General features: G+C 34.7%; 1 pseudogene; it reads left to right on the top strand.

The window, feature by feature from the left end:
• The first annotated feature begins 5,051 nt into the window (after window positions 1-5,051).
• Window positions 5,052-5,176, top strand: LOC125149745 (uncharacterized; annotated as a pseudogene).
• Window positions 5,177-9,242: the final 4,066 nt, after the last annotated feature.

The following is a 9,242-nucleotide window of genomic DNA, read 5'->3' on the forward strand; positions in this document are numbered from 1 at the left end:
ATTTAAAGTAATATACATTAAATGCAAATATAGTTATGCCATCAAATTTGTTCTGGTTCATTTATCAAAATTAAATAAATTAATAATAAAAATGAACTTGCAGAAACTCTAGTTCCATAGTTTATCCCTTAGTTTCAGCTCTCACATAGGATCAATTCTTCACTGAATCAACTTCATCACACATACTTAAGACAAAAGTAGCTCTAAATAGGATATATAGGAAGAGGCTGTTGGAAATCAGAGACCCAGACCCCAAACTGGACCCAAGGTCCCCTGTCTGCATGGAATCTCTATGGGTGGCTGTGGAAACCACTCTAGATTACGGAGAGAAGATTGAAACCAACTCAATGAGACACCCTAGGCAGTAATGATAATCAGTAACCACAATGTGTTGATGCCCAATGGGACATATGACGTGAGCAAAGCTTCAGTGCTTTAGGAGCTCATTTCCCAAATAGTGAAATAGATGATCCAGAGCACCTTGGTGAAAAACCAAAGTCTAAATAATAGCAATTTGAAATCAGAGAGATGAGTTGTTTTGGCTTCTGTGCAGTCGTCAATAAGTTGGGATAATTATATCTTCTGTGCCAATACCAAAGTGTTATCATAAAGATGAAATAAACCAATTAATTTGGAAATTTGTATATTAGTGTTTATCAAAGTAATATTAATATGATTACTTAATAAAGAAGAGTAATTAAACTAGAGAAGTGAGCAGGAGATTCTGTATAAGAGCATTACTAATTAATTACCTATTGAATATTCATGTTTGTGTCCCTACTCCTAAGGTTATTCTAGGAATAGCTGTCTCTGGCCTCCTGGGCTATATTTCAATGGGCAAGGGTACTTAGGAGTATGATGTGTTACCTCCACACATAACCAATAGAATTTGAAAGAAATATTTAAAGGATTTCATTTTCCTCTAATAGTAAGTAAAGGATATTTGACTCTGAAGTAAGTCTGTGGGAGAAAAGAGGAGAAACAAAAATGTTTAATATGAGCAATATGAAAAACAAAAAGAAAACAGTGCTGTGTAAGAAGAGAAAAAGAGATAGTAATAATTTACTCAATTTTGTTTGGCTTAATAAAAAATGTCCAAACATCAAATCAAAGTAGTGTTTTTAAAATCCAACCTCACTTTATATGCTTAAAATAATTAATAGGCCAGGAGAGGGACATTTATGAATTGCATGGATTATTTAAAAGGCACAATATTTCCTGTTTGCTTTCCTTTCAAAAACAAGGCCATTTTTTATCTTTAGTCAAAAGGAAAGGGAAAGAGTGGTAGATAATATTATAAGGAGCGAATTATAAAACAAAAACAAAACATTAAACTCAGTTATTACAGGATATTTATACCAACAAAAGCTCTTAAAGTGATCTAACTTCCTCTTTGCTATTATGAAAATTATGGAGCCTACCTTTGTCTGACAGCCCATCAGCTGGATAAACATATGTCTTCTGGGCTAGTTTTCATAGAAGAAAATCCAGAAGTTTGTAATATGCATCTTCTGGGTCATACCCTCAGCCTACTATTCTCTTACCACAATAATACTACTTGTGGAATTTTAAAAAGAAAACAAGATCACAGTTTGTTTTAGTTGGTATGATTTTTTATCTACCAGGAAGCTGTATGTAGAAGAGAAAAGAGTCTGAATTTAAACTATAATTAAACCATTTGTTATTCTCATGAACTTGGAAATTTTCTTAAAATCTCTGACCTTCATTTCCACACCTGTAAAATTGCCATAAGACTTAGAAATTGCATATTCAAGGAGCACCTGGGTGGCTCAGTCAGTTGAGCATCTAACTCCTGATTTTGGTGCAGGTCATGATCTCATGGTCTTCAGATCAAGCCTCATGTCAGGCTCTGAACTGGGCATGGAGCCTGCTTAAGATTCTTGCCCTATCCCTCTGACCATTCCCCTCTTGCTCGTACATGTGCATGCTCGCTCTCTCTCTCTCTCTCTCTCTCTCTGTCAAAAAAAGAAAGAAAGAAAGAAAGAAAGAAAGAAAGAAAGAGAGAAGGCATATTTAAATTGCTTTATACAATGCCTGGCATATATTAGGTATAAAACAAGTAGCACTGTTATATTTTATTGCAATTCTACAATTAAGTTAAAAACTAATAATTTGGAATTACTAAGTAAGTCTAGGTAAAATTATGAAATCTTAAAACTTTCTGCTGTAAACACATGAAAATGTTTTCACATTTATTATCTCAGTTGTTTCTCTCCCCTACAAAAAACTGTAAAGTAGATAGGACAGATATTATTTCATTTTAAGGATGAGGAGATGGGTTCAATGAGTTGTTCAAATAGCTGCTATATAGTAGATCAAGAAGGCAAATTCATGTGTTATGGCATTGAACGTTCCCTACCATGTTATTGAGAATAACAAGCCACTGGAAGGTTTTATGGTCTTCTCTCTTAAAGTCTTATTTCAGTTGATGGCAACTTTATTCTTCCATGTAGCTGAGACCAAAAACCTTCAAGTCATTCTTTATTCCTCTCTATCATACTATCATATTTCACATTTATTCCACCAATATTTTTAAAAACTTTATCTTCAAAATATATCCAGATTTCTTCCAATTCTCACTACCACCACTGGTCATCTTTCTTTTGAATTTCTCCAAAATTTTTGCTTTTATCACCCAGCATTCCTACCTATGGTCCCTTTTCAACATGGCAGCCAGAGTTACTCTTCACTAAGTAAGATCATGTGACTGTTCTCTTAAAATCCTCTAATGACTCAATTTTGCTGAGTAAACACCAAGGTCTTTGCAATGGTCTAGAAGGCTGTATATTACCCGACCCCAGTTAATTCTTTACTTTCCCTCTCATTTTATTGCTCCAGTCCCATACCAACTAATCTTTTGCTGATGACCCAAGTGAGACCTTTCTGGAATGCTCTTTCCTCAAGTGTTTTCATGGTCATTTTCTTCACCTTCTTCAAAGACCGTGTCTTTGCAAAAATATATCATCTTCTCAATGAGGCTTATCCCTGGCCTACCAGTTTAAAATTAGAACTTATCCCTCAGGCAGTTCTGATTCCCTTACCTTGATCTATTTATTTTTTTTCCCATAGTATTTTTCTCCTTCTGACACACTATATAACTTATTAAGTGTACTGTTTATAGTCTGACTCCTTCTGACATTAAAATTTAGTCCCCATGAGGGTAAGGACAAGTGCACAGCAGGTAAACAAATGTTGCCTAAATGAATACTGCCTTCTGATTGCCATTTCACATTTAGAACAAGCCCAACCACCTCCCCCATAAACACGCACGTGCGCGCGCACACACACACACACACACACACACACACAGAGTCACCACAAATGCACACCTGGTTACTTCTGACAGACCTACTCTTCCTGGACATTACACCAGTGTTTCTCAAAATATTGTTCATATATCAAAATCTTCTTAGAATCAAATTACAAAGGATTAATGATTGAAAGAACAAATTCCTAGCTCCCCCTCCAGAAATACTAACTTAGAATTTCTCAGAGAAAGTTTTATGAATATGACCTATTTGCACACTGGAGTTTAGAACATTGACTAGATCCTCCCTCTCTTCCCCTTTTGTTTTCCTCCAACTCAACCAGTCTTTCCTGCAAAAATCTGTAAAATCAGGCATCCCTTAAAGCACTAATAATCAAAACATCTACCAAAAAAGTCTGCTCCCACCTTCTATAATCCATACTGAAAAACAAATATAGCATTGATATGGGTCAGGGTCAAGGTGCTAACATCAAAAAGTTTTTAGTTAGTGACAGAAGTTAAAAAATGTGGCAGCCATGCCACATGTCCATTTTCAGGTAATCTTTTGTATTTCTTTTGTTTATATCCTGCTTCTTTGGACTAATTCGCTCTTATGAAACTCGTAGTAATCTGTCCTCCTCCATCTCTCCTTATTACGGCTACCACTTCAGGAAAACCTACAAGGGATCCATAGGTCAGTTCAGCTCTAGATCGTGGAAAGAGGTCTGTTTTTACCCTTGGCTCTGATTCTCTTTGCCTCATCTCATACTGTACTGGTGAGACAGGATGAAAAGAGTACAAGCTAGGCCTTGATCAAGGGAACTAAGAATTATTTCAGTTCTTAGACCAGAAGCACATATGTGGTCTAATCCATCTTCTCAGTACTAGGTGTGTCGAATAGGAAAAGTGTCTTTAGCAGACCAATTGAAGAATTTTGGGGAGTCCAAGAACTCCCTAAAATTGACTTGCAAAATGTATTTTTTATATTCCTTATTTTTATGGATCAGAGTGCAACACCTTTCCTCAAATTCTCAAAATATTCTGAAAATTAAAAAAAAAATTAAAAGATACTTCCCTTAGGATTAAGTTTCCATTATAATTAATGTCCTCATAGAAGATCCTCTTTGTACAAAGAAGTACATTCTTTGTTCATATTTGCCTTGTAAAAGTATGATAATATACTTAGTAAACATCTTTAATTATGCTCATTGTTAACATCCATTACCACCCCAAGATAATATACTTGCATTTTAACTCCTCATTTTTGAGATTCAATCCTAAGAAATGAGCAAGCAGAGAAGGCCAATGTCTTTGGACAGCCCACTTTGAGCAGTGCTTTGGCTTCAAGCCCAGAATCTATCACCAAATCCGCAAGCCCTATTAATCCTCAACTTTGTCTTTTAAAAATTATTTGGTAATGAGAAAAAATGAGACATACAAAATCAAAATTTAACTTAAGTACATAAATTCATTCTTCAATTTCAAAAGTAAATATTTAATCTGAATATTTTACTTTCTATTTGTTTCCTACAGGCATATTAGTTATTTAAGTTATCTGGGCTTTACATGAGGAGTAAAATATTTTTATTTGAGCAGGAATTTGCATTAACTTCATTTTGTCCTTTTTAAAAATTTAAAACCAAATACAATTTTTCAACATATTCAAACATTTAGAATAAGTCCAATAATAAATTATCATTCTCTCTCCTTTCATTCATTGACAAATGTTTTTCAAGCTCCTTTACAGTTCAAGATATGGTGTGAGCTATTAAGAAACATTCTAAGCCTCATTCTAGATTGAAATGGACACTGTTGTTCATGGTGTCCAGAAATTGTTAATATAGCTACATTGAGACACAAGTTATGCTTCTATCACTGGCAGCGGTGACAATGAGACCTATAATGTTTTCTGCTAGGCTCATGGAGTAGGTGAAAGTAAGAAGACTTTTTAATATTAGAAACAACTAAAGAATAATAATTTGAGATCATTTGACAAAATATCAATCAATTTACTTTCTAGAATTTGACTTTTAGGGTCCTACATTAAAGAAATTGGATCCCAAAGATTATAGGTGGGTAATTTCTGAAGAATGTTCATATTCAAGTGGAGGTCAAAGAAGCCTAACTGAAAGAACTCTGTCTTGACAGTGACAACTGTGGATTGAATAAAACTTCTTTTTAAAAGGGCTATTTTGAAGATTATAAATCTGACTTTGGAGGAACTACAGAGATTGGCACTGGAAGGAATCACATGTAAAATTCCTTAAGTAAAAATTTAATGACTTTAAATTTTTAAAAAATGAACATTAAAAAGCGTAAGGATGTGTACAATCTGTCTTGCCCCCCACATGCTCATAAAAGATGTGTGAAATACATATACCAATAGTTACAAAGTGAAGCATTAAAGGGTGTTATATAGACAATAGGTTGAACATAGGCTCTTTCATGAGAGCTCTTTTTGTATTGGGATGTGCTAATGGAATGCACCACCAAAAAAAGAATCATTTTTAAAATATGGATAAATTTGATAATATACTTTCAGAATGCATTATGTATGCCATGGTAATTACATGCCAAAAGTTTCCAGTGATGATTTAGTCAATTCATCCACCCACAGGGTTGAAACATTTACCAACCCTCTGCTTAGCTGGGAAACAAAGGAGGAAAAAGGACCAAGTATTTGACATAGATCAAGTTCAAAAGGTTCAATGTACACCTGGAAAAAGTAGTAGTTCCAAAAAAGAAGAAGGAGGAGAAGAAGAAGAAGAAAAAGAAAGGAAAGTTTCAAAATGAGTTTCAAACTCGACACAAAGTCAAAAATTATAGCTTATATTTCTTAACCAGTGCCTGCTGTGATGTAGGAATTACAGAGCCCTTGGAGTCTTCTCCAATTCAAAATGCTTATCATGAACTTTGGGTATGAGATAACTGAGTAAATGCCTTCTTCATAAATTTGGAATGTTAGAAAATTCATATATATATGTATATAATAGAAAATATGTATAGTGTATATATATATAAGAAATATATATGCATATATGTGTGTATATACATAGTCACAACTTCTGTAAAAAAATAAAACAAAATAACATATTTGAATGAAAGTTGACCCCTAAGACCTCATAATGATTATTCTTTTTAAGTTTATTTCATCTGAGAGATAAACAGTGCAGCATTATTTTGTTTAATATACATTCAGGTATCTGAATTTCTTCCACGTGTTTATCTGACACAATAATATCTACTAATTTTTTGAGAATGGAAACCATAACAGAAGACTGCATATTTCCATAAAAAATTATGCAATTATTTTGTCTTCAATTGATGCTAAAGACTGTCAGAGAGCCAGATCACCGGAGGTATCCCTTCTTTAGCATGATTAAGTTTTATCTTGATTTTATGGATAAAGAATAGGACACCTGTTCTAATTCTTTTTTGCTGAGAATTTTTGAGTTCCCCAATCTCAAAAGAATCTCAAACATTTTTTTTGAATTGAGAGAGAGAGAGAGCGAGCATGAGTTGGAGAGAGGGGCGGAGAGAGAGAAAATCTCAGGTTCCACGCTCAGCTCAAACCTCACCTGGGGGGCAATCCCACGATTCTGGGACCACACCCTGAGCTGAAATCAAGAGTCAGATGTTCAACTGACTGAGCCATGTAGGTTCCTCAGGAAGCTCAAACTTTTAAACTGAGAGTACAACAGGTATACATATTGTTAATCAGGAACAATGGAGAATCCATTGTTACATAAATTACTCAATTTTATTCAATTCAATAAAGGTTAATCTCTTGGTTCAGAAATTTAAATTCCATGAGAAATTTACTGATGGACATTAAATAAAAGCATATGTATTTTTTTGTGAGAAATCATTTTAGTTTTCTAGGTCTCCTATTTTGAGGGAATGGGTGGAAAGAATGTTTTGTTTATTTGGAAATTATATAAGAGTATTATAAAATTTTAATCAACCTTACCATAAAAATAAGCAATATCTTAAATTCTAAATAAGTTCAAATTATTCATTTATTCCATTATAAAAGTGTCTTCAACTCATAATAATTATAGGAATCTATAATTCTGTGTAGCAACATTCTTGAAGACAACTCCTAGTCAGTCACGTACATTTACATCTTTATACATAATTTAAAAATTTTAAACTGTAGGGGCGCCTGGGTGGCGTAGTCGGTTAAGCGTCTGACTTCAGCCAGGTCACGATCTCGCGGTCCGTGAGTTCGAGCCCCGCGTTGGGCTCTGGGCTGATGGCTCGGAGCCTGGAGCCTGTTTCCGATTCTGTGTCTCCCTCTCTCTCTGCCCCTCCCCCGTTCATGCTCTGTCTCTCTCTGTCCCAAAAATAAATAAAAACGTGGAAAAAAAATTAAAAAAAAAAAATTTTAAACTGTTGATTAAATTAAATAAGAGAAATTAACAATATTCCCAAGTATATTTCAAAAAGTAAGTTTGGTTATCTATGTGCTTTTATCTAAGCTTTCAGCTATTATTTTCAAACATGAAAAGACCATAAAAATCATTAGAAAAAAACAAATACTCCTATGATATAGCTGGTGGTGCTTGACACAACTGGCCGACTGTAAAATGTGATTCCAGAGCATTCAATAAATATGTGTACTGGTCATTAGGCAACTATCATGTTACCCCTTTAAATTTTCAGCACTCTGATGATGAAGAATAATCAATTATTATTCTATTATAACCCTATCTGTACTGCCTGGAATTTATTGAGTGTTTTAAGGAAAGTTTCAAAAGACTCCATTTTGCTGGCTCTCCAAGCTATAATGGAACAGGTCAGTCTTTCTGGCTGCCCTACTACCCTCATTTCCTGCCCTATACCAACCCCCTTGTCTTGCTCATTCTGATTTCTTCAATAGCCTTGATCAATTCCTCATGTGACCCTTATCTACTACCACACACAGAACTTTTGATATTTAAACCAGTGGAATAAAAGCTTCTATTTCATGAATTAATGACACAAAACTCCAGAACATTGTTTTTCAGTGTTCCTCAGAACCCCATAAAATGTTAGCTGAGTTTTATTGGTTCATAATCTGCCAGGAAGTAAATAAGTGATTATGTGCATTTAACACCCTAAGACACCCATCAGATAAGAAATGTTACTGAGGGAACTGAAGGTGAAGAAAGCTAAGAACTTTACCCAAGGCCTCTAGTTAATCACGTGTGAAATCTGAACTGACGCAGCGTGACATCAGAGTCCATGCATTGAACTACCTATACTACACAGCCCTCTCAATAATAGGAAAAGGTTCTGTCTATAGTCTAACAAATTGGTTAATACTGTTTTCAACAGATTGTCAGGAGATTCAGTGTTCATTGTTATTTATCATGCATTTTAGCACTTTCTAGGCTCTGTGAAGCTCTGTGGTGGACTGTATTATGTCTACCTTTCTGCAGGAGATATCATTGTCTCTGTTCTCTTCAGATCAGGCTGGGCCATGAACTTGATTTGACTAATAAAAGGTGACCAAAAATGATATGTGTCACTTCTAGACACAGGCATTAAGAGCCAAAGGGTGCTGCCTAGGCCCTTTTCTACCTCAGTGACAGCAACATGAAAGTATCCCACTGTTCCAAGGGGCTTCTCTGTCCAATTGCTTTCAAAGTAAAAACAGTGACACAGACCAGAGGCTGCATCTGACCCACAAGGAACACTTGTGAGTGATAAATAAACCTTAGTTGTTTTAAACTATAAGATTTACTGGTTGTTGCCTGACTTATCCTGGTGTGTTTGCATTTTTGTTTGTTTGTTTGTTTTGTCAAATTTGTTTTACTTTAGAACCTGTTTTTACAGAATACCTATTAACATCTAACAAAATAGTGGTATGACACAGAAAATGGATGGAGAGACTTTTCCCTTATGCAAAGGAATGAAAAGGAAAAATGTTTTCTTTATGAAAATATGAAAAGGAAAATGTTTTGGAGACAGTGTGAAAGCCTTGTTCTTG

The sequence above is a fragment of the Prionailurus viverrinus genome, chromosome D3 (assembly GCF_022837055.1).
Source record: "Prionailurus viverrinus isolate Anna chromosome D3, UM_Priviv_1.0, whole genome shotgun sequence".
Classification (NCBI taxonomy): domain Eukaryota; kingdom Metazoa; phylum Chordata; class Mammalia; order Carnivora; family Felidae; genus Prionailurus; species Prionailurus viverrinus.